General features: G+C 35.4%; 1 protein-coding gene across 1 annotated transcript in view; it reads right to left on the bottom strand.

Moving 5' to 3' along the window:
* Nucleotides 1-27,537, bottom strand: part of LOC150094405 (uncharacterized) — a 184,784-nt gene that overhangs the window by 23,652 nt on the left and 133,595 nt on the right. The gene's annotated exons all lie outside the window — the stretch shown is intronic.

The raw sequence follows: 27,537 nt of genomic DNA, 5'->3' as shown, positions 1-27,537 counted from the left end.
AAAAGTAATATTTGGAGGATATCAGGCTGAGATTTAAAGTGACCAGTGGTGTATCAGAGGGATTCCCTAGTCCATTGTTATTCGGTCGTTACATTATAATATCAAAGTTATATCACATTGCAACACGGGGCATGTGGGTGGGGGTCCTGTACTGGCTGAATCCTTCGGTGAAGTACAAGGAGCAGCAGCGATGCTATTAACTTTCAGAGAAGCTCAGCTGTAGGTCATCCGCATTTAGGGAATAAAAATAAAATGCCTTTATTGGTGATCTTCCTAAATGTGGTTACATGTGATCTTCCTTACCAAGAAGCTCTAGTTTGGCCTGCAATAGACAATAAATTGGCTGTCAATCTGCAGCAGCAAAAACTGTTCTGACCTAAGGAAAAACAAGAGAGAATTACCAATCGTAATTGCAAATATTTCTGAATTGTGCATTTGAGTGGTAAAGAATTCACCTTTGTGATTTCAAATATCAGTGAAAAGGCTATGTTACCGACAGGGGAGAATTTGCCGTGCTTGCTGCGCAAGCTCATTAATTGTGAAAGAAATAAAATTTATTTGTTAATAAATGCATGCATTTATAAGCATTCCATTTAGGCTTTTATTATTGCAGACAGATGGCATAAGCTTGCGCGGCAGTAATTGAGCTTTTTGCGTTGTGTACCGAAGGCCGATGCTTGCTTGTCTAGTCAAAGCTACTTTTGGCTTGCTCGGTTGTAGGAGCTTCCAGGTCCTGGCAGCAGCATTGTGATTTCATGCTCGCGCATATCCATTTCACGTCGTCTGACTTTGTTGTTTAAACACAGGCCATACGCCGTCAACGTAGCACTAGACAGTGAGCTTCAGCCAGCCTTTACAAGTGCGCGTGTTCTTGGGAAAATTAAGTTGCAACCAACTTTTTATGACGATGTTATTGACCAGTTCATAAAGAAGAACCGTAGGGTAGAATTTGTATTCAAGTAGCTAAACTGAAAAAGATAGAATATCATTTGTAAAATAAATGTTGTATTTTTATGATTAAATGTACATACTTTCTAAATATATGATTTTAAACAGTAAGTAATGCATTATTCCGCTAAACAGACTTCAATCACACCTCTCACTCCCTAAATGATAACAGGAGCAAGCGTGAATTTCAAGATTAGCATTCGCCCCTGGTTATCGATAACATAACCTTTTCGAAACTCACTTTGACATGGATGTCGGTGAAGGCTTTGAGCGAATTAAAGGAAGGTTATGTTCTTCAAACATGACCTTCCTTTAATAAACCCACATGGTTCATTGCAAAGATGATTTTCCTTATGGAAGCATGAAATTACTTGAGAAGCACGATATTTGGCATTTTGAGAGAAGTGTCTGGATTATCTAATTTCCATGAATTTCATGGTTTCTTTTTTCTTTCCATTGAGAATTCTGTAATAACAATTACCTAAGGAAATATATTATAACTGTGCTGAAAACACCATGTTCATCTCAAATTCTAAGAAATGCTTTCGAAAACTATGTCAGAGCGCAATTTAGATTACTGGCCATAGATATAAAATCATTTGAACGGAAAATTCTTGTTTATTCATTGGTTATTAAAGTCTACTGTTTGGAGACAACCAAATCAGAGTTTGAATAAAACATGCATTTTTCTGATTTACTGAGCAATCCTTTTCAGTACCCTCTGATGGTCTTAGAACCATGAGATTAAATGCGACTCCAGTCTGGCTCGTCCGGCCAATGATAACCAACAAAATATCACACAGGTGATGTCTACTACAACATTAGAGCTGTTGTGTATTGAACCGCAAAGGGAATGATTCAAATAGTTAAGAGTGAATTTCAACAAAGACTGGTCCACGCAATACCTAAACCTGAATCCTGCCGATTATAACTGGATAGGTGTACACGCGAGCTCTCAACTGTATTATAGTCGATCTGCTTGGGAGGGTATACTGTGAAGGTACTACACAGTATATTGTGTATGCTGTGTAGTGCCTTCATAGTGACAACCGTTCGATTGATAAGACCCGAATTCGAATGTAATGTAGTAGGTCAGAAACTGGGTCTCGTAAATGCTTTTCAGATGGTGGTATGTTATCTGGGCACATAGACAGCTGGCAGAGGTTTTCTTCCCATAAAGTTCATGTCTGGTCTAGAAAAACAGATAAGCTAGTTATTTAAAAGAAAATGCGTAGATAATGAAGATATTACTGTCTGCCCAACCATTAATAAAATTAAGTTTATAGGAAGTGTAGTTGCTTAGTCCAAACGCACACTGAGCGTAATACATTAAAAAAAAAGCAAGAAATGCGCAATGTATATTCAGTAAAAGCATTTGAGACCTTTAAAAAATTTGGATAAAAAAAAAAACACGAGCTATAATTTATTATTGAACAATAAAAAAATTCTCTTTTCGCTGTTATTTTTCCTCGTATCAAAATAAAATTAATAAACATTGAATAAATAGCGATGGACCTAATTGATTATACTGGATATTTAAGAAACAGACAAAGCTAACATGAGATTTAAGAAATTTCTTTACATTTGAGTTTTGTCAAATGTAGATAAAAATTGGAATTAATGGACAGACAACACCCCATCTCCTTTACTTGTTTACTCAAGGCAAAAACATTTCTCCATTCGCATAAATGTGTTTCCCTTTCAGCTTGTAACGATCGACTAATTGAAGTCATAAGTGGTGCCATTTATCGTCTCTACAAAGCTAGTATGCATGAATGGTTCAAATAGATTGCTGCAAAATATGCCGAAAATATCTTTACAGATGAATTCAAAAGCTGAAAATCAATAAGGAAAATTAACGTAGAAACAAATCGATTTATTTTATGTTTCTACTAAAGCGTTCTACAATCTAAAATACATAGCGTGGCGATTTCCACTTTACGAACAAAAATAATGAGTAGTCAAAGGAAGATAGGGTTCTCTATAACCCGATTAGTATGCCCTCACCTTTAAGTGTGATTTGTTTCCTCTTTACAAACTAAATAATAATAATAAATATACGAAGGGCAGCGCAAACTGTATAATGGAATTCAGAAGTTAGATTAAATCAGTGAATCTCCTTCCTATTTAGTTAGGATACAGACAAAAATAAGTGAAATTTTAATTCCGGGATAAATAGTGTTTGAATTCAGGAAGAAGTGCTTAATATATTTACGTTGAAACAGAATATACGTGATAAACTGTTAAAGTAATCATAATTTACTTTTTTTTTTTTTTTTGAAACCCACCCACCAAACATTTGTGCACTTTTTACACATTGATTAGAGTACCATGATATATATGAGTAGACTGAGAAGGTAGATAATTTTGATTTTACCTTAATAGGTTAAAAATACCACGTCTCTTGCATTTTAAAGCAATTTCCGACCCCAATGACGCCCAGTGAAATTCATCTCTCTGAAGGCATTATCTTGATGAGGAAGAATGGAAAATTCCAGTGTATTTAACATTCATTCTTTAACCTCCTTGCCTAATTGATAACGACAATCACATCGATTATCCTCTAAAGCTTTGATTATTCATAAAATTAAAATGTGAAGTAAGTTTCTTTAATTAGTAAATGAGAGATTTTTTAAATTCTAATTGAATAATCAATACCTTCCTCGCCATTCCCTAGATTGTCTGTATGCCGTTTCAGGTGTTAGACGTTTATAAAACTTATCAAAACAGAACGAAGATGTCATTTTTTTAAAAAATTAATCCCCTCCCCTGTTTGTTTGCCGTGAAGACATTAATAATGTGTGTTCTTGATATTTTTCTATATCTGATGCCGAGAATTCCGTAGAACATTTTGTTCTGCGATTGTTTACATTCTGCTATTTCCTGCAAGATTTACGGGAATATGCCAAGCTGTTACTAACAGTGAAGCCAACTGCAAATTTGTGAGATGTTTACTTTTAACCAGGCAGTGCATATTCATATTTATCACAGGTATGCCTTTACTTTGCATGCATAAATATATATATACAAAGAGAAGGCCCTAATCATAGTCTCTTCATTTATCTGCAACTCACATTAAACAGAAAATGTCAAAGATAAACTCGAACATACAGAAGTGATCTTTAGCTTAGCCGAAATGGTGAGGTGCATTCAATAACGAAATTTGCAGCATTCTAAGTATCTCCATTTATTTTAGAGATTCCCATACTTCCTTGGTTCCCGGCATCCTCAGTGTCTGAGTAATCCATCATGGCGCGCACCTAGGCCATAAGAAATACCTAACAGTTCTGTTTATAATGTAGTTAGGTCCAAACTGCTTAATAAGCATTTCTGTCCTAAAAACTTAGTAGTTTGGGAAAATAATACTGTTTTATTTCATCGGTTTGTAGAAATCATCATCATATATATATGGTGTGTGTGTGTGTATATACCATATGAAATCAGAATTAATAGCTATTGGAAGTATTGGTTTATTACTATTTTTAGTTCCTTTCATAGCAACTTAGTATTTTGTTGTATCATCCCACAATCCATCAGGTTTATGAAGAAAACAAGTTAGTAAATATTCCAAATAAAAACGATATACTTTACAAATCGTTAAAATATATATTTTACAAAATCGTTTTAATGAAGCCATCTTTACTTCCTTGGTACCGGCCGGTTGCATTTTCATTCTTGAAATTCAGGGAAAAAGAGCATATGCTCTTGTTAAACAAATAGCCGCTAATGCCACAGTGTGAAAAACAAAAAAAGTACATTTTTATGTTTGCGAAAATTGAAGTAAATGGTTTTAAAGAGATATATAACAACAAGAAAAAAGTCCACAAGAGGGCAGTACACGTTGTAGCCTACGAGCCCCATGAGGCCTTCAGTCTCTTATCTACTGTTGACAGACGATTGTAAATTTACAATCTAAAGCTGTAGATTTAGCTATATAACTACGTTCGATAGTGGCCAAATGTTTTAGTGACATTCTCTCTCTCTCTTACTGTGTGTGTGAGAGAGAGAGTGAATACATATCTGCTCAAAGGATTAGAACAGTTGCAAAGATTTAAATAGCAATGAGAAAATAGCATAAAGAAAGGAAATTTATTCTACTGGAAGCAGAAATATAATAAAATACTCACAATCTAATGTCGTTTGGTGAATTTGGTGTTTCAGGACAGTGACTTACACACATGCTATATTTCTACACTAAGATTTACACCACACATAAACATCATCAAATTGCATATTTATCAGAAAACATCGTTCAGATGGATTCCTTTCTTTTCTCTCCAACTGTGGTAGAATAATAGAAAGTCTTACAAAAAACAGAGAGATCAGTGATATATGCAGCTCAATTGCTATATCAAATAACTTGCATGCTTATGTGTAGACTAATTAAGATTATTGTCCTCGTATTAGCCAATACAGAGGAATATACGGAAATATTACGATCATTTACCTAATAGCGTAATCGCTTGCTTGTCGAGATAACCGCTTGCACCAACCATGGCATTGCGAAACTAGATTATATAAGGTATTCTACACCAACTAAATGGAATAATATCCAGGAAGTTAGCGACCGAGCAAGGCACTGGTGTACCAGGGGATGCTATATCCCGCATGATATTCAAATACTCGATGATATTCAAATCAGGAGAAATACGCAGACAGTAAAGCACACGGATTGCTTACATATGCACTTACAACCGTATTTGTACAATGCGAGCCTTGTGACACACACACCAGGCGTTGAATACATCCTGGGGCATCGGAAACATTGTCACTATGCAAAGCAATATCTGGTCAGAAACAATCTCCAGGAAGAATTAGTGGTAGAAGTGTGTTCAGTGGGAACAAGGAGAACCAGTGATGTCATGTGAACTATACCCATACCAGGATCCTCAAGCATATCACTCTTACTTAAATATACTGAGAGTAACGAGAACGATCGTGACACCTTCTGGGGGTGAAGTATCTTCCCACAAGTTCGGCAATTTCCCTTGAAGAAAGGCTATCCGAGAAGTTTGAAATGAGAGAAAAGTTACAATCCAAATAACTGAAATATTCTTCACTTCTTCCTCTGCGCGTTTATCTCACTTCCAATACAGGATTCGCGTGTTACATGCGATGTAACTTTTGTTAGCACAATCCCCCAGCCGGCCTCTCGCCGAGCCTGCCGCTACAGGGGAAGGATGTTTTTTTTTTTCTGTAAGTAGCGTGTGTTTACAGGGATAATTTTACCTGTTTGAGGGACGAAAAAACCGACCTTTCGCGAGGAAAAAAAAATCCTACCTCCGTAAGAGACCGACTAACTCACCTTTCGCCGAAAGAGACCAGACAAAGTTCCTTACGTCGTGGTCGGGAATCGAACCCAGGTCTTTCCGACAAAAGGGCATCGTCTATACAGACTGAGCTATGTAGGCTCTAGGAAATATTTTTCACCGTCAAATTATTATTCTATATTTCGGAATTCTCACATAAAATTCTGAACAGTTCTCTTTCTAAAATAATTAAAAATTCATAAATAACTGTAGAGAGCACCATGTGAAAACCCATTCTTTATTGACCTAAGGGAACGCAATGTATTTTTTAGAATGATTTCTCAAAATGAGGGATGAAAAAGGATTAAAATGATATAAAAATATTCTATTTGAAATGGGTTCAATAAATTTAGTATATTCATGATTTTTTGTGTGCTCAACGTAACACAGTATAAAAATCCATTTACGTTTTCCTTTACACACTCAATCATCTTACATCCACTTTGAACATTTTCTTAAGAAATCAATAAACGGTTATTTGATGTGCAGTTTTGTTGGTTCTTTCGATTTGCGTATTCTCAATACAGGAAGTACATGATATATCTCGAAAAATAAATAAAATGTTTTCATTTGGAAATGCATTGAGGTAACAACTAAAATACTTCCACTTACAAATATTGGTTTCAAATTTTGATAATTCACTTTAAGCAAAGAATCCTGAAATCAGGTTTCTTCACGTCATATTGGATTCTACACTTGCGTATAGTATGTGAGTGATAACCATACAAAGATTACTGATTGTTGCTATCGATAGCATAGCAAGTGAATTAGTGAAACAAAAAAGTTAGTTTCAAAAACGTTTATACGCACGCACACACCGTGTGAAGTCCTTAATTGTGCTTCTCGAAGCGTTTATAAAACGTATAGCGTTTCAGTTGTCTTCTTCGAACAAAATGGATGAGATGAGATGAGATTACGGCACTGTAAATGGGTTGAAGGTACATAATAAAAAATTTGTTCGGATTTGAATATTTCGAATTTTAAATTTGAGTAGCACTGAGACTTCTTCCAAAGAACAGAAAATAATAGGCCGGATGACTAAAACAGAAAGAACAACTAATTCCATTACTTTTGTATTAAACTAGAAATGATGGTGACATTTGTAAAACGCATTCCGATCAGCTTAAAATATTTTGAAGACCAATCTTTTGAAACTGATTGGAATACCAACAAAGGCCATAAATAATCCATGTTCTCAAAATACTTTTTTGGCAAAAAATATTTTTCTTAGATTAACAAAAAAAAAAATTAAAGAGAAAGATCTAGCGTTGGTCGCTTCGTGTATAGTTCCAAACTGTGAATTTTTTCTGAGAAAGGCTTCACGACTTATCAATCATTGGGGAAAATATATCAGTTTTATATATAAAAATCTGATATGACCCTGTACACCCCTTGTGGGTACATGGCAGGAATTTGATGATGATGAAATCTGATATGAGTAGAGATGACCTTTCGGATGAACAGAACGCTTGAAAGATTATAAAACGTTTTCTGACGAAAGAAAAAAAAGTTAATTATATTTTGTTTTTTGATTTCCTGAATTTTTTTCACGTGATAAGTATCTTTTCGAATATGACATTTGGTCAAATAACTTGTTCTGACATCAAAATAACGTGTCTTGTAGTTTGAAATATGATATGCAGTTGGTGTAGAAGTTCCCACCAAGTTGTTCTGCAAAACATTCCTTTTTAATACCGCAATTGTTAGCAGTTTTAATAGCGAAAAATTTAAGGTTGAGAGAACAACTATGCAAAAAAAAAAAAAAATATATATATATATATATTTTTTTTTTTTCCTTATATTTAAACATCAAAAGTTGTTTGGTTCTTTTCACTTGACACTCTTCAGACATTAATCCATGCACTGTTATGGCTCTTTATTTCGCCTGATAACTTTAATGTAAGATAGGGGGGGGGGAGTCGCCTCTCACCTGTCGATTAATATTAATGGTCCTCTTAGAATAAGCCCAAGGCAGTAGCTTAAAATATTTCTGTCCATTATCTCATGTAATTACATACATACAGGCATATAATTAGTGGAGCCCAGAGTCATCCTCAAGCAACCATGTAATAGACAGTCAAACTTAATAATGCTTATTTGCGATTTCTTTATTGAATGCAGAATAAGGGTTACTGGTGGAGCATGTGTAGCCGGACTACACAAATCACTTACGAATAGGCATTACACTGAAGAGTATTTTAATATTCCATTGCTCAATTAGAGAATGGGAGGGCAGAAGTAGGGTAAGTCCGTCTTGAGGGATAATGCAACCGATACAAATTACATAGCAGTTCTTTCTTTTTTGGTTGAATGTACGATTCTTGTATCCCTGTAAGAACGTTGGTCTCATTGAGCATTGTTTGATAGTCTCGCTGACGCTTCGAACGCGCTGTCTCTCTCTCTCTCTCTCTCTCTGTCTATATATATATATATATATACTAGGGGCTCCCCCTGACGCATACGCCCCCCGCCCCGAGTTCTGGACTGGTAGGCCGGTTCTCCTTGAATTCTGATGATTCGAATTTTGAAGACTCGAAAGGGGGGTTCCCCTTACAGCGTCCAACTCCCCGAGTTCTGGACTGGTAGGCCGGTTCTCCTTGAATGACTCGAATTTTGAAAACTCGAAAGGGGGGGATTCCGGCGCCCAACCCCCCGAGTTCCGGAGTGGTAGGCCGGTTCTCCTTGAATTTTGAAGACTCGACACTCAGTGTAGTCCCTGAGTTTCAAATAACCTGGCAAGAAACGTGACACAAAAACGTTACAAAAAAAGCTTATAATTTTATATTATAGGGTATATATATATATATATATATATATATATATATATATATATTTATTTATTTATTTATTTATTCATTTGCCTCTGCGTGCGTGCGTGTGTGTGTGTATATATCTTTATTTCGAAAATATGATTCACTGTTTTCCGATGAACTTGTTTTATGGTGGAAGCTTGACATTCTGGCTGAACTAATGCTTCTTCAGCAACCTCAATCGTATCGGGACACACATTATATTAAAAATAGAAGGACTGAGGTTCCTCACTTCTTTATGGAGACAGAAATACTAGAAATAAAAATAAAAAGGGTAGCATAAGATACGAGTATAACTAATGAAGTGATTCTGTAGCTCTCTCTTTTTTTTAATCAGAAACGCATTAAGTAAAGACAACCATGCCTCCTGAGGATGTTGATTGTAGCCATATTTGGTGGGAAGGGTGTTTAAAACACTTCGGCTATTCCATTGATGGACACAAAACACCAGTTTGTTATATACAAAAATGCCTTAGATCCATCAGCTTCCTTAGGAATATTATACGGCACTAAGTTCGGCAAATCCACCCCTAAATCCGAAATCCTGTTATAGAAGTTGGAACTGCTCGTGTTTATTGTAGACTAATAGTTATTGAGAGAGCGGTAAGGACATTTTGATGCGAATTCCTGAACTCAATAATAAGAGATTTTATGTAGCTATACATTGACGTCCAAAATGGGCAGGAATGCTCATCTGTGCATGTTATTTAGTCTTGTAGAGATACTTTAATTAACTAACAAAACAGAAAGGAGAGCACATTTATTAGACAAGTCACTGCTCGTAATCATCCGCCGTAGCCTGTTCTTTGACCTTCATGGGTACGCTGGAAAATTCCTGTTTAAGAATAGAGGTTGGGAAAGTAAATCCCTGTTTCTTATTCACGGATTGCGCGAGTTTACAGCACACTCAGTTGTGCTGTAAACTCACTCATTTATGGATGGTTATAGATGTTAGTTTTTTTATTGAATAATAACCCTGACATTGGCCCGATTATTAATAATAGCATTATTCAATAAAAAATAAACTAACATCTATAACCATCCATAAATGAGTTTACAGCACACTCAGTGTGCTGTAAACTCACGCAATCCGTGAGCTTACAGCACCTCTCTGACAATAGTGGAGAGGCTGAAGAAAAAAATTAATTCCACGTACCCTTAGATCTACCATTGGAGTGTGTATGTTTTTATACTAATTACATACATTTACAGGAATTGAAGAATCTTTATAAATGGTTCTGGTATCTTACATGGAATTCAATTCCATGTGGCTTTCAAGCGGGAACGCAATTTTGTATTATCAATACCGCTACGACTAACGTTCCAAGTTTAAATAGTCCAGTAAAACATTCAATGCATGTAAAATATTATAATAAAATATATATGGCATATTTCAGTCAGTGACAACACGTTAATTGAATGGATTAAGAGCAGACACCATGAGTTGGGAACAATTTCAAGACCGAAAAGAGAATTAACAGGCTACTGGCAAGCACAACAGTTGGTGAAGAATGCCTCGCGGTTCAGTGGGAGTCGAGGTCATGTATGTTCCTTAAAGTCCTTAAAAGGACTGGCTTAAAGGGGCAAAGCAAGCATGCTTTTCATATTTCCCGTTATCTGTAGAGGACAGTGTAGGGATAAGGTGTTATTGAGCTATATAAAGCTCTGATCATGCCAGGAGGATAACAGCAATAGCCGAGCCTCAGTTAGAACTTCATTAGCTACAGCATTGCCATCCATTACCCTCCAAGGGTATTGGATTGAATGAATCAATCACCACATCTCACGGTCGATTAATTCCTCATGTATGTTGCTAACGTCATTCCAATTTTAATATCATGAAACAATTATTTAAAGGTGTATGGTTTAATTTTAGAATTTTGCAATCTATTTTAATATTTTAAAAGTATTTTGTAAGAAATTATTATTAATATTTGAAGTGAATTATTAATTCTATTGAAAAATCAACTATTATCTTTCCATTTAAAAATGATTTCGCATCCCTTTTGAAACTATCGTATGCTAGTAATTAAGTATAATATTTCAGTGTTTAGAAATTTTCACTGTTTTTATTAGTTTGCCTTCCACAATCACAGCCAGCTGCACAAGACAAATGCTTCATACCAGTCTGATGGATTAAAGTGCGAGTGCCTGATTTTAGGGTTTTGGGGGGAGGGAGATAAGCACACTCACAGAATTAGTAATAGTACAAGGTGATTACAATTATGATTACCATAATGAATGACAATAAAAATTCCAATATCTAGACCTACTGCCGATTACCAAGGAGGGAAAAATGGATGCGCGTGACGTCGCATGTAATTTTCCTATTTCCCTACGGAGATAAACTATAACTGGGTATACAACTATAAATTAGCTTCCTACAGTCACCGGAAAGAGATGGTGTATGTTGCTTTATTAGCAACTCCGTCACAAATGTCACTCCGCAGTAGCAATTTTTTTTTTCTTTTGCAATTACATACTAAAACGAGCAATTTAACAAACGAAGCACGGCACTAAATTTGTATGAGTAATAAGTTCTGACATGCCGAACATTTAGATGCGATGGACAGTCGGTTTCGTAAATAAAAACCACTTAGATGCCAAATGGGAATGAAAAAAGAAGAAACAGAATATATACGTACTCTGAGATGAAAAATTCTCGCTACATTAAACTTATGCAGATGAAAGGAATGTTTCGCATAGTTTACTGCACTTTTCAGTGACCCTTGTCTACGTCAATTAACTGGAAACAATTATTTGCAAATACTGCATTCCGATAAGTTGTTGACGGGAGGAAAACCGAAGTGATCCAACGATATAAAACGACTTGCATTAATGCAGCTAGAAACAAATACCCTCCTTAATTGGCAGTAATGTTTGGAAGAGAAAATTACTTTTGCGATATAAATGCCATTTTTATTTGTCGCAGTATATGTACAGAATCCTGCTAGGATTATTGCAACTTCAGTGCAAGATAATTTTGCATTGTTAAGTAGAGGGTTGAGAAGAGCTTCCGTAACTCAGTAGGTATATCGAAGAAGTCCTTTGGTCGGAAAGACCTGGGTTCATATTGCAACCTGAGAAACTCTTCTCTTTCGACGAAAGGTGAGTTAGTCGGTCTCATACGGAGGTAGTGGGATTTTCGTCTCCCAGAACAAACAAATCGACCCAGTGAACAATTATATAATACTTACCCCTAGGTGATGCAGCAGAGTAATTACGAACGGGCTGCATTAATTCGTCATAAGCTTCTCATTAGGAGAGGCGCCACCTGTCTAAGGTACGGATGAGAAGGATAGAAGTAGAGGGTTGTCTAATGTGGTATACCTATTCCTGTGAAACGATTGCGTATATGAAATCGCCGAAATCATCTCAGATGAGATTGTCAGAGCAGAAAGGTTCTGAATTCAAGCAAATGTTAGTGTTTACCCTTCAATAATATCACCGTATGAAATAAATGAATTAAAAAAGTATCTGCACAAATGAGGTCTCTGAAAATCAATGAAGTGTAACAAAACTGATAACATATAGTTATCTTATATGTTATCTATGTAATAAATCATAATATCTTATTTACTGCAATTTTCAATAGCATTTATTTCAATTTTTTCCATAATTAAAATATTGTTTATTTAGATGAAAAACCAGAATATTTTTACGTTCTGATTTCAAAACACGGAAGGCGATTGTTTCTTATCGGAATTCTCCCCTGTCCGAAGAATATGATGCACTCCCATTACAATGCTTGTTAACCACCTTTGACGCAGTCATTAATTATTGTATAGTATTTAGGCTCAACGCTACATATTTCGCAGTAGTATAAATTAATAACCAAGCAATTCGCATCTGGAGCTTCTTTAAATTGGAGAGCAGGGTTCTATATGTTAATTTTGTAAAGCCATCTCAACTGAGTATTCTCGAAGATCAGTATTTATATACTTTCACTTATTTGTGCTTTTTAATTTCCGAGTTGTCAACAACATATGTTAGTCATTATTTCTGGGTCCCAACAAGAAATTAATCTGGGACCATTCCTTTCTTCTTTTAGCAAATCGTTTAAAGTACATGTGCTAGTGCGGATTTGTCAAGTTTTTTTTTCTTTAAGTCCCAGATCCAAACCTGGGACTCGTCTGTTCCTGTACCCAGTGGCTTAGTTAGAGCTTTTGCCGCCCGAGGCAATCCCTGAGTTTGCCGGCCCTTTCAATAAACACCAAAAAATTACCAAAAGTCAAAACGACGTAGGGAAAGAAATTAAAACACTATGCTTATGTTTATTTTAGAAGTATAGTTGTTGAAAACTAAAGTAATAAAATTACTAAGTTAACATAAATAGAAGAATCGTCGAAAAATAAAATTGTGTCTCATGTGAAAAGTGCCCGCCAGGGCGGGCCCCCCCCCCCCCCAGCTACGCCACTGCCTGTACTCCATTAGTAAGAGCGTGAGACGAACTGTGTGCTCCGAGATGACGTTGTAGTGAGCTGATTCGACTGGTTGTGGCCCTCCTGTTACATCTCACAATCCTTGCCATTCTGCTCTGGCCTCGTGTATTAATGAGCTGTTTCTTTTCAAAGGATTGCCGTTGGCTTGAGTTATCTGGATATTACACCACCCTGGCTCACCCGAAACAGCGGTGTGCGTGGAAAATGAGTAGATGTTTCTGAGATAGTGGCAGCAGTAGCATGTCCGCACGAACAATCATACCACGCTGAAAGCACACGTTTTACTTTTCTGGAGCATCCAAACAAACTAAACGGGCTGATTTTTATAGAAAACTGCAGCCACGTGACTTCAGGAACGGTGTATTTTCCTAAATGGAGAGGTGTTCCTAATAAAGTGGCTACTCAGTGTACATATCCTCATTAGAATCCTGGCAAGAACTCTCAGAAGGATATCATAAAAGTATATAAAACCCTACATCATTACTAACCTCCTATAAACAAATCAATTTTCCCAGAAATTGATCTATCTGTGTCTGTTTAATTATCTCTCTGAAGTAAAATAAATGAAACCATAACAACAGACTACACACCATTAAAATCGACTGCAAAAACTCACGGGCGTGTGAGACATCCTAAGTAATTTTAACTCTACGAAATAGAAGATCAGAGAAAGGCACGTAAAAAAAACATTGTCTTATTACCATACCAACGCCACATGAGGAGATATATTGCCAATTACGAAGCCTCGACGAAGAGGAAATGCAACAATAAACGACAGTAATTGAGCGAGGGAAAGAAAATTCCAGTGTCACGACAAATCCTCACACAGCTCTCTCCAAACATTGAGATGCCACAATTGTGGCCTAAGTGTTGGTTTTATGACTCCCACAACTTACAAGATGAAGATTTAATTGCACAAGTTAATAAGATCTGCAGATAGCAAAGACAGTGGCAGCACTGAGGGCAGGAACGCATAGTAGTTTGAGGGCAAAGATTAAATACCTCTTGGACGTACTGTCTTTATAATTAATGCATCGGCAGTTTTTTCTCTTCACCCCCATGAACTAATGAGTCCGTCTCCATGCAGTGCTGAGGGTGGTAGATGTGGTAAAGAAGAAAGCAAATTGCTTCGATTAGAAGTTTTCTATCTTTGTTTGTAATGCGCTACCAAGTATAAACAGAAGAAGGAAAATACAAACATAAATTTCGATAACGAACGGAAAGAAACGCTAGTGTGCAAATAATAATCCGTACAGATTTCAAATCGAGGCTACAGACTTTAATGCAAGGTTGTAGACTTTGATATTGAGTTAGATCTCGGTTTATGTAGAATTTAACACGCAAATACGGTTCTTAAAATTTTCATTTAGTGTTGGCATCGGCATACTTTCTCTAGTTTTAAAAAACAAATCTTTCATGTGAAATGGTAAAATGTATTTCCCTATGGAACTAATAATCCACTCTAAATTCCAGTAGTATATTCCGCTAATAGATGTTGCAGTTCTGTCAAAATAATAATCATTGCTCATTTAATTTGATAATCAGAGCAATCTGTATGTTTGACCAATTAAATTTAGTTTCCTGTTCATTTCAACAATCAGTGACGTGACGATCGATTTGGGCATGAAATTCCAGCAATTCATTTTTTACACGCGTATTCAAAATTGTTTAAATGATGACAAAATATTCAACAGTACGTGAACTTGTAGAACGACAACACGAAATTTTGGATCTAATCCAAATACTAGAAGAGAGTAAGTTCTTGCTGTAAATTTTGTGACGTGCGTGGTGCCTTTCGGTGCACGGAACGTAAAATCTCTCGTCTCCGGTTAACAACGTTTTTCCGGAGTTCGTTTAACACATTCATTGCCAACCACGCGATATCGCGCGACCCGAGTTCTCACCAAACGGCCGATCACGCGTTATCGCGTGGACGTCGCTAACTCAATAAAAAAATTGGCCACCACACGAAATTCCAATTTTCAGCTTGGCAATGAAAGTGTTAAGAGAGCAAGGACACTGAAGATTGACGTAAAGTTGGAATTCCTAGGTGATTGGATAGAAAGTTGAAGATAAAAAAGACTGGAAGTTCCGAATACAACCTAAATAAACCGAAAGTAATTTTGTTGGCGGACCTCGGACGATGCACCACCAAAGTTCCCTCGAAGACTCATTGAAATGCATCAAGAGAAGCGAATTTGGTAATCATTGTAAAATAAAATTTTACATGTGAAGTTTGTTGTTAAAGGACGTGAATAGAGTACAATACTTGCAACAATATTCAGATATATAATACACCTGCTAGCCTTAGTTGCTTAAGCCGTAAATTAAGTAAAACATTGTATTATTCTTAATTGTACTAGCAAAGAGTTCAAAAAAAAAAAAAAAAAACGTTCAACAGTAAGTTTGAAAGTTAATACTTTTATATCGGCGGCAGACTTTTACATGTTTTCTATCTCATCTACTTTACTACCGATTTTTTATATATGCAGTACATCATATTACGAGATAAATCGGAAATTTAGCATCGTATATCAATATCGTTTATCTCTGAAACTCTTTGTTTTGTTGAAGAAAAGAGTTGCTAAATGAATAATTATTTGAAATCAGTTCTGAAGGCATATTATACCTTTTGTACAATATGGTTTTAGGATGGAAGAATGGTTTAGGACAGATTTCTGCAAAATTGTTTGTATGTGTAATGCAAGTTTTATGAACCGTCTTACTTATGTCAATCGTAACTTACGAAAACATTTCAGACCACCCTCGTAATAAATCGTAATTCTTTGATGATATGTTTATAAGGCTACAGCTGTTGCCATGGAAATAAAGGGTTGATTTGTCTTCAATTAAATTAATAAAAATACAACTGGTATAATAAATATAGTCTTTAATTAATGATCCGAAAGTTTTTCAATTAATGCTTCGGAATAATGTTACCTAACTGAATTTGTTATGTTGGTTGCGAATCTAAAAGCTACTTGAAAGTACGTGTAATGTACTTTTGAAACGAAATAAAAATAAATAACACGCCTAACATTTATCTTGGATCGTGACAATGTCTTCAGCTGCTGCGAATCTTAGTGGCACAAAAATATTACAATTACTCATGATTACATGACTTACTCATAATGATCCTATGACTCCTTGTAATGATTATAAACGTTATAAATATTATTCTATACTTACTCTATATTCATACAATAAATGCATGCATCTTGTACTTTTCATAATTGTACTTCTTAATGATTATCCTCATAATAATATGGTTTATGTTGTTGATATGCTGCTGTTTTTTCGCTCACAGTGAGGTGAAAGGTTTTGCTGCTTAGTCAAGTAAGCAATAGCCCGGAGGCATCCTTCACTTGATGATATATCCCTGCAGAAATACAAGGATTATGCACATACACGAGCAGCTTATGGGAATTCTGCTTTGTGTCTTCTATTTCCTGCTACCCCCCCCCTCAGCCACACACACACACGCACATTGTCTCCGCAGGTTGATTTATTCATTACATGGGTGTCTGGGTATGCTTACAACCGACGTGTTCAGAAGGAGCAGCAATCTTGTCTCTTGTCTTTTAACCATCTAAGGAAATGTCCTTAGATGGAAAAGATGCAGTAGATTTTCTTCGCTCAGTTCCATAAGAGAACATTGTCTAAGGGAAGAAAACTCGAAGCACAATTTCTCTCGTTAGCTGTCTGCAAGAAGATAAATGGTTGGACGCCCGAGTAAGATTAACCAGCTCGACACGAGAGATACGAGTCAGACCATGCTACAACCGCTGCGATTATCAGTTAATGGCCAACATTTCGGTGACACTGACGACTATACTGAACTGAGAAAGGTGGATAAAATGTGCGTCTTCAAACTACCACTTCGAACAAAAAATTCGCGAAGCAACGAAAAACACGTTTTCAGGGGTCAGAAGAAGGAAGGAAGGAAGAACTGAGTTGGATTATATGGCGGACAACAATATAGAGGTATCAATAAATGTTTAATGTATTTATCTATTTATTGCTCTGTATTTCCTTTAAAAAACCGAAAATTAATATTCATTTTGAAACATTAACTTTCGAAATACGAAAATATTTATCAAGTTCAAGGCACAGTCTAAATATATGGTTTTGGCATACATTTAATAATAGATAAATTCCCCTCTTTTTAGTAATTAAAATGCTGCCGCCGTAAAATTGTATAGTAAAATTAACAGGCACTCTTCTGTTGAAATTGCTTGAGTTGAATGCAAATAATAACAAGGATGGGAATTAGATTTATAGCCGATATCTAACGTGTGGTTAAAATACTTAAAAACGCCACAGAGTAAAAAGTGATCTAAGAATTCTCGTAATTGGTAGACCTAATAATTTTATGAGGCAAATGGATGAGCTGTCATTTAAATATCAATCCCTATGTCACCGTTATAAGAATAAAGAAGAAATAGGTGAACTAAAGGTTATACTGTGGCATTCTATATCTGAATTTAGAGTTATGTGGTAACCTACTTATTTGCGGTATTCTACTTCCTCTGTTTGCAAATACATTTAATGTTTCTGTGAGCAATGAAAATAAATGAGTACTGAAATGATATATCGGCTTTGGCCATTACTAAAGGTACTAAGAATAGGAAACTAGAAAAAAAAAAAAGAATGAGTAAATTCCAGCAATAATTTCAAAGGCTATTTTATTGTTTTCCTTAACTACCATCATTTCTATACTTTCATATCCCCTCAGCTACAAATCTCACCCTAGAGATCTATCATTTTTACCTATTGTATATACAGTCTGAATGGCTCAAAATCCAACACAAATGTGTTTGGTTTTGAGCCACATTTCCGACTTTTTATTTATTTATTTTTTTAATATTTATTTATTTGTTGAGTAAATGTAAGGTTTGTCGTAAAATCCACTGGTGCACAAAGAGAAATTTTTACTCTTCCTATCTGAACCTTCAGTCTACTTAAGTTCAGTAACGTCATAATTGAAAAACAAGTTTTTTTTTTATCTTCTTCTTTGGCAATAAAATAAGAACAGGCATTGAGGATATAACTGCAAAATATGTTTTGTAAATATTGTTCCCATATCATCATAGATTGATCCGGAGTCAACTATAGTTCATTAGTATCTGACACATGAAAAGCTGTATAAAAGACGACGCCATTCAATAAACAACTCTTTTTAATTAAAAATGATTTTTATCCAAAAAAGTAAACGAGGAGATAAACTGCTTGCCTTAACAAATCAAATCTGATAGTATACGTATTTATCATCACGAGTGGTGTTGATATTTTAAAACCCGATAGGGATTATAAAAATTTTAAAAAGGATTCTAGTGTCGCGTTATAAATTAATCCTAAATGTTTGTTTTTATCTCAAGTCAGAGCTTTGGCCAAGAAAAATGCATCAACATGTTAATCTGCTGAGTAATAAACTTAATTCTTATTTTACTAAAGAATGTTATGGGGAAGAAAAGAGACACTCGGATTACAAAAAGAAACAACGAGGTTGGGATAGAGGCTAGACAGAGAGAAATATATTCAAACAGAATAAAATCTAATTTGTTAATTTAAATCTCTGGCAGGAAAATCCATCATACACCCACAGAAATAATTTAATTAAGCCTCTGATAGTCCGAAATGGTGAGAATAGTAGTCACTGATTGATTATCGAGAATCTAGTGGAGTTTTGCCAGAGAGAGATTAAACAAAAAGGGGGGGAAAAAAGATGGAAAAGTTGTTCCTTGAAGAAACAATATAAGCGACTAACGATATTTCTTCGCCTAATTCTGCACAAAAGAGAGGGCAGAGAATCTCGTTCTGTTGTCGTTCATTAAGTTTGTTTCCTCAGAGTAAACATAATTTTCTTTTAGAAAATCAATACCAAGTTTTCAAGAAAAAAAAATCTCTTTTTTCCAAACCAAATGAGATTATGGACCCCGTCAGCTGTTTATGCTTTGTTTTCTTGATCTGCATTATCAGTTAACTGTTATATTCAGTATTAGATATAAACCACTGAAGTTCTGAAAACTCATCCGCCTAATATATATATATATATATTTCAATTCATGATTCACTCATTAAAATGAATTAATACTCATTTTTAGTAACACTGACTTTCGAAATACCTCGCATATTTTAAGCTCAAGGCACACACAGAATCTAAATTGTTTAAAACCCAAAGGACCTGTGTGCTTTGTTAAATTATTATTGACAACCTCATTATATTCGCAGTCTTAACTGCTGTACTCTTTAAGTCATAGCAGTTTATTCACTTCTACTCGAAAATGTGAGTAGGTCTCGTCTTCATTGATGGGCTCTTAATCTCATGAAATATTTCTTAATATTATCTGGTAAAACATCAAACTACTAACATTAAATAAAAGTTTCAGCTTTTAGCATGAGTCAGTGGCGTAAACAAGGTAAAGGTATTCCAGTTTTTTTCCTCAATATCCTTTCCTACTCTATTAACTATTGTTATAATGGAGCAATAATATCCCAAATACTTAGTTTCATTATTTATGTAAAATATTAAAGTAACGTGATTATTTCAAATGTACTTTATTACATTTGAAAGTAATTCCATGAAAATTTTAGCAGCTATTTTTGTTGCTAGTCGCTTTTTGATCAAAAAACGTATTTTATGAAATGAAAAGCTCCTCTTACTAATACACGGATTTTAATATAATTAATCTCCCGCCCCTTTTAAAGTCACGCCAAGCATGAGTTTGTTTTGCTAGTGCCTAGAGCTTATTCTATATTTTTATACATATTTTGTCTATACGTACATCACCGGCAGCTAAAAGCCTACTATTGCATAATTTAAAGCAATAACGGGTCTGGCTGTGACCAGTTGTGATTCCGTATTATTCTATATATCCCGTCACGGACTTCATCTCTGTGAATCGTGAGTTGCAAATCAAGTTTTTCGTTATGCTTTCTTATGGCTATGCATACCACGCGAAATCCACTGATGCAATACGAATTAATTTCTGTTTTTCAATAATTCATTTTAAACAGTATCTCCACGATGTCCATAAGCTGTTTAAGGTCAGTATAAAGTTATCTAATACTGTGGTTATTCTTGTTTGAATAGTGGCTTTCGATCAATTGCCTGTTAATTGAACAGCATATAGTAATTCGGAAAAATGTGCACTTTTGTAAAAAGTAACGTAAAATCAAGTTATAATGCAAGTGTTATTATGCGCTCATATCTTTTGTATCTAATGCTACTGTATTGATAAACCTCTCTTATCCCCTTGTAGGGGGGAAAAAGCGCAAAACTAATTTCACATTCTTCATGTTACATAAAATCGTATTATAAGTTCTGGTTAGAGAGTTTATTTTGCTATGAAACACTGAAATGGTAATTTGAATAACACATTATGTAAAGATACGTGTTTTACTTTTGTCCTTACCTATTAAAAAAAAATAAATGCACCATCCCTGGATGCTGTTGGTCATTTTAATGAGATCATAAGATAATCGAATAAATGATTAATATGCGATCGTTCACGTTAGGTGGGGGGATAATTTTATACATTAATCGTAGTAATTGAACCCAATTTGTCTTTGTTTGATGAGCAGTGCAGTTTGATTTGGCGTCGTGTAACAATGGAAGTAAAATAGTGGTCTGAGACGTTAGCCTTCGACCAGTGAAAATTTTAAGTGGGGGTGTCGCATATACAAAATAAGAAAAATTATTCAATTTTTCCTAATCAGTAACCGATTTATTAATAAGTAAATTTACATACTTAGAGAATTTTGAGACTCGTCGATATTCGTTCGCACTTGTCACTGCACTTAAAAATGAATCCGACAGTGTCCGTTGAGCAGTGTAGCTATAGGTAAATTGTATGCTTGAGCGAGTTATTTCTGTGAGACACGAAACTTTTATTTGTGCGTGTTCGTGGCGAGGGTGAAATATTTTTCACAAATATTTCATTGTAATATTTTTTGCACTCGAAGAAAATCTTTTAGAATGGCAGATCTTAAAAAAGATCTCTCATGAGGTGAACTTTCCATAAAGCAGTCGAAGACATATCGAAATTACAAAAGAAAAAAAAAGATACTAAATATCTGTATAGTTCGCCCACCGATTAGAGATCCTTCGACACTTCTGCGCATCTCAGAAAAAGGAGAATCCATTCCGATAATAGGGTAATCAGTCCGTATAGTGGGATGAGTTGTTTATTATTACCGGTCGGAAAATTAACTTCTCTTTTATGATTATTGTAATTAACTATGTTACTTGTATAACAGTTGGAAAATTTTACCTATAAAGCACGTGATTTCGCGTGTGGGCGACCAATTCGGACGTCCTTCATTTCTTTCTCCCCTTCAGCATGAATCGACTATTCTTGGAAAGACGCAAAGCAGGGACCTACAAACGGTGGGCGAACTTTTTTTTTTTGTATAATTTTACAGAGTTTCATTGCACTAGCAGGTCATGAAGTGGAAATAAATCGCGGTGATTTTGCAGGAAACAATTTGGTAAAATTTCCATTGGCAGCATATAGTAGGGTGCGATCTGTTGGCACCTACCAATCATATATATATATGCTTACCTATCTAAATCAGTGAGTAAGCCACTGAAGTTATCATTTAATTATTAATTAAATTTTTAAGGTTTTCAATGTGTGATTTCAATATTAATAACATAATTATTCTTAAGCCCTATGTAGTGCTTATCGATACAGGGGAAAAATACCCCCATCACACCCTCGAAGGAAATCCTCAGATCCAAGATCGACTAACTTGGTACTGAGAGAAAAAAACTCAGAAATATGCGAGGGGATTCGATCCCAGTATTGTAACTCCAAATATATTGCTGTTTAAAACTCCTATAATATATTTTTATGCTGCGTCTATAGCTAACGGATCATAAGGTTATACAATGATTAGTTCCCCATCTCTTTCTGACTTGGAGGCAGACTTTAAAGTAATTGTAAATAAATATATATAACAGGGATTGTTGGAGAATGCGTGTCTGTAATTGTGTGTGTTCAAGGTCGATTTGTCTGTGTGTGAGGGGGGAAAACACCCCCCTCACAGCCTCGGTCCAAGATCGGCTAACTTGGTACTAAGAGAAAAAACTGTAATAATCGAGGGGATTCGATCCCAGGTTGTTTCTCTTAGCAAGCGCACGCCACAGACGCTATGCTACCGAGGCATAACGTAAGCCTATCTAAACTTGGTTATCTATAGTTGCGCAGACAATATTTAATCATACGTGACAATGCATTGAACGGAAGAGCTACTATAACTTGTCTTTTCTTTTTCTGAGAAAAGAGTGGTGTTAATAATTGATTAACATATCATTTATATAATTCTTTTGAAATCTGTGTTTGCAGCTGCAGGATATGATGTATAATAACCATTTTCGAAATCTGAAATTCTCGTGACATTCTTCAACAATTTTATTACTCATTTAGCATTAAAAAAACAGTTTAAACAATTCTAATTCATTTTTTTTTCATTATTTTAACATTGCTAATTTGATTGTTTTTCAAATCACGTTTATTGTACAATCAGACTCGCCCACATGAACAGGTTAGAAACTGGGTGCTATTTTTTGTAAGTTGAGGGACACGTGAAGTGAATGTCGAAATAACTATTTGTCACACTGTAATGGTCATTATTTGTGTTGTATAAACATAGTTTATACTACGAACCTTGTACAAATCTTTTTTTTTAATGTTAACCCCTATTATCAAAATGTGCATTATTTAAATGCTTAATATCAATTACAATATTTTTAATTTTAATATAAAGGCCTGGCTGCATTTACAAAGTATTTTTTGTTGATATGGGTGAGAATGCAATTTAAAATATTTTGAAACTAAGCAGTTTCGAATTACTTGAGAGACAATGGCTAACAGCACCCTAAATTATTATTTATTGGCTATTGTTAAAAGAGGGTTCAAAATCCACCGCTTTTTCTAATCGTGTGTGTACTGAATTCACCTGGTTTGGCATCCAAGTAAAGTCTGTTGGACTTTATTTAAAAGTCTAGAGTAAATTAACTTTTAGCCAACAACAAGTATTCGTATTGGGTTATGACCCCCCCCCCTCCACCACCACTGATTCAAAACTTGTGTTCGGCATTAAATCCAGTTTATTTGCACATTTCTAAGAAGAAAGAAATTAGTAACACTAAATATCTGCAGATTTTATTTTTTACATAATTACGTAATCTTTGTCAGTTTGTTCTAGTTCAGTGGTAGCGAAACCTTTTTCTGTGCGCGTGCCAAAAATTCACAAATCGAGTTGCTGACGGGCAGTTTTTAATAGGAAAAAAATTAATTTAACAAATATAAAAGTATGTTTAAATTAGTTATCAATCGCTGGTCTATTGAAATCTTGTTAGATATTGTAGTTTTCTCAGGCCAACATCAGTAAATTAATTTGTGCTAATTTTCGTTCACATATCCCATTCTCATCACCAAAAATTCATATTATTCAGTGTAAAATTGATTATGTATTATGAAATTGATTTTAATGATGTTGGTTTGGGGAAAAAAAACGGTAGTGAAAAAAATATTTATACATTGTCACTCACCATAGAAGTCAGCTTAGCAGGGGAAGCATGTCAACTTGTCGGCGAAATGCTTACCGTATTTACTGGCGTATAGATCGCACCCCTGATTTTACTTTACGAAAAAAGACATCAAAAAGTTTTGTATATACCTCGCACACGAAAAATGTTTAAACATGTTCACGTCGAGGCGATAGTAACTTGCTCCCCAACAGCCATTATACTGCTTATATGCAAGAAAAACAAGTAGTTTTATTGTATCCCTGAATAAGGTACAGATGCTTTTGCAGTCTGTGTAATATATTTCTGTACAAACAGTGCAATTAAGAGACAGCTGGAATGAAAACGGCGTTAACTAATGAATCAGATGTCTCCTCTCACAGAAATCATGCTAATACACTCAAGCAAAACCATATCTTCCACCAAAAACAGAGTATCTAATTAAAAACTATTGTCTAATTTTTCAATTACATAAACGTTTATTTTATTGCATTTGAAATTCTCGATGTCATTATGACGGATCGCAATGGATAACTTAAAATAAAATTCTACCTAGAATTGAAACATGCCATATAATGAGTGCGAGAGGTTCGCCTGCCAGCTCAAACGCAAACAAGCAGCAATAAAATTCAACCAAGGATTGAGAGTTGAGCCCATCGGTAATGAGGAGTTCAGAACGATAAACGACACCCCGTCATGAATGTGTTAAAACTAGGAAATATATAGTGAATGTTGTTATGACAGTTTAAGATGTTATGGAAATCGGTTGAATAGAATTAGCATTTCAACTCAAAAATTGTCGGTTTGCCTTTATCTTTAGGTAGTGCGATCTTTTGTTAATACTGCACCAATCATATGCACGTCTTTATAGCTGCTCTCGCGTATAAAACAAAATTTAACATGTGCGTATTGTAACAATTAAAAAAAAAAAAGTTGAATCATTTATCTACTCTATACTATAAAATGATAAGCTGTAATCGGAAACGGATGTAGGCTGTAACGTTTTTGTCAAGTTATTTGAAATTGAAACTCAGAGGCTACCCTGAGTGTCGAGTCTTCAAAATTGGAGTCATTGGAATTCAAAGAGAACCGGCCTACCAGTCCGGAACACCGTTGGGCACCGTAGGCTTCAGGGGAAGGAGCCCCCTAGTAAGCGTATAAAAGTATATCACCCGTAAATCGTTGACGTGCTATAGGTTTGTCATCTAGTTAAATTAGTTAGTATCGATCAAAATCTGCATCTGCGTTATGACACATCAGCAGATGGCTGTTGATTATTATATAACGATAGGGTGGATAAGCAACGTTGCCATAGGATTTAACCATAATGCTATTGTTAGTACACAAAACAAAGCGAACTTCAGTAAAACATATCCTCGGACATGAAATTATTTCTTTACTATAAAAGTGGGGTTTTCTTGCTGTATCAGCTCATCGCAGTTAATTCACTTGAAATGATCTTAAGATGATCCGTTTAGAATTTTGTCAAGTTCTATGAAATTGAGTTGCAGACTGGGTTCATCTATGAATGATGTTGAACAGGCATGGATCAGCATTATACTCTCATAATAAAATAACGATATCTACGGTCCCTAGTTTAGTTAATGATTGTTCGGATGCTCATGCAGTCTTCCTCATTCGCTTCCTGATCAGAATGATTAATTTCTTCTTAAAGAGTAGCGTACACTGCATGTTTATCAAGATATTACAGGGTATCCCAAAATTCACGCAAGAAGTAATTTTGATAGAAAACACAGGTTTTTAATTAAAAATTGTAATTTCTTATTGATAAAGTATACAGTATAGGGTTGTGCATGAAATAGCATATCGGGTAAATGGCCTCCATGGCTTTGCTGGCACATACGCACTCTTATGTCGAAATTTTCCATGACCGTTTTGCATAAATGTGGCTGAATTTCGTTGATACAGCGCTCAATTTCCTTCTTCAAGGCGTGGGTGGTCGTGGGCTTGTTGGCATAAACCTTAGACTTCAAAAAACCCCAACGGCGTTAAGTCACATGATCTGGGTGGCCAATTGTGATCACCAAGACGGGAAATTACACGACCAGGAAATGACTCATGCAGTAATTGAATTGTTTCTCGGGCTGTATGGCATGTGGCACCGTCTTCTTGAAACCACATGTCGTCCACATCCATATCTTGCAATTTAGGCACAAAAAACTGGATTATCATGTCGCGATAGCGAGCACCATTAACTGTTATTGCCTTACCAGCCGCATTTGCGAAGAAGAATGGACCGATGATGCCTCCAGCCCAAAATCCGCACCAAACAGTGAAACGTTGTGGATGCATTTGTTTCTCAACAATCACTCGTGGATTTTCTGAACCCCAAATGCGACAATTTTGCCGATTAACGAAGCCATCAAGATGAAAATGAGCCTCATCGCTGAAGATGATTTTGTTCGAAAAATAAGCATCCACTTGTTGTTGTTCCATAATCCATTAAACGAACTCTCTTCGCTGCGTGTGATCATTTTAATGACCCTGAACTGTCAGCTGTCACGCTGTCTTTTTTTTCTCGTTGGCAACACTTTACCGCACAAATGGCGCTAAATTTAAATCTTGCGTGAATTTTGGGACACCCTGTAGAACATCTTAAATAAGTTTTATCAATAAAATTTCAGCATTTCAGGAGATTGCAATGTTTGCATCAGTAAACTCGCAAGAACTTTTCATTATTAAGGTTTAAGAAATGCAACTATTTTTAGATTTACAATGAAGATGGCCTACACATGAATGATTTGTTTAGTTCCAGCATTAGAGAAGAAAGAAATAAGATATGATGCAGAGGGTGACCTTTTGTATTCCTTCAGAAGTAGTCTTTACAGGTCTTGCTTCACAGATAGAAACTTAAATTTCTCAGCTTTGCAGTTAATCTCTAGGATGTACTGCTTTACCGGCAGTGGTGGATGAAATAGTGAGACCAGACTGTACTTCTTATGCATGTTATTCAATATTTTTTACAGAATCGTATCCATATTTTGCTGGACGTGTATAGACGTCATGGCGAGTTGGGGTTTAACCCAAAATTTCTGTTTTGGGTACTGCATACACAGGAATTTCTGAGTTCATATTAACATCTAATTAAACGAGGTATAAAACTGAATTTAACTACCAATTTAGGTGTGAAATCTAAAAGAAATAATGAAATGAGAGTAACACAAGTTTTTCTGTAAAATGTACAATATACGGTTGATAGAAAGGTTTTACGATTAGTGTGGAGTAAATCGCGTTGCGAAGGTTATGCATGCCTTCTTACATAACTGTGTATATGTGATGTGTTTCCCAACTTTGACGTTCACTTTCTTGAAATGTGTTCATTGTGGTAAAACAGCTCGATGTACATTAGTGGTCCTAGTTTACTAATCAAATTTCTAATAGCATGTCTAATAAATTAAAATATCTCTAATCGTTAAGAGACAAATGCAAAAAAGTGAGGGAGGAAACTGCATTTAGCAGCAAAATGGACTTGT

Source organism: Typopeltis vanoorti, chromosome 22 (assembly GCF_054136105.1).
Source record: "Typopeltis vanoorti isolate ZY-2024b chromosome 22, IOZ_Tvanoo_1.0, whole genome shotgun sequence".
NCBI classification, from domain to species: domain Eukaryota; kingdom Metazoa; phylum Arthropoda; class Arachnida; order Uropygi; family Thelyphonidae; genus Typopeltis; species Typopeltis vanoorti.
This window is presented reverse-complemented; position numbering and strand designations above follow the sequence as displayed.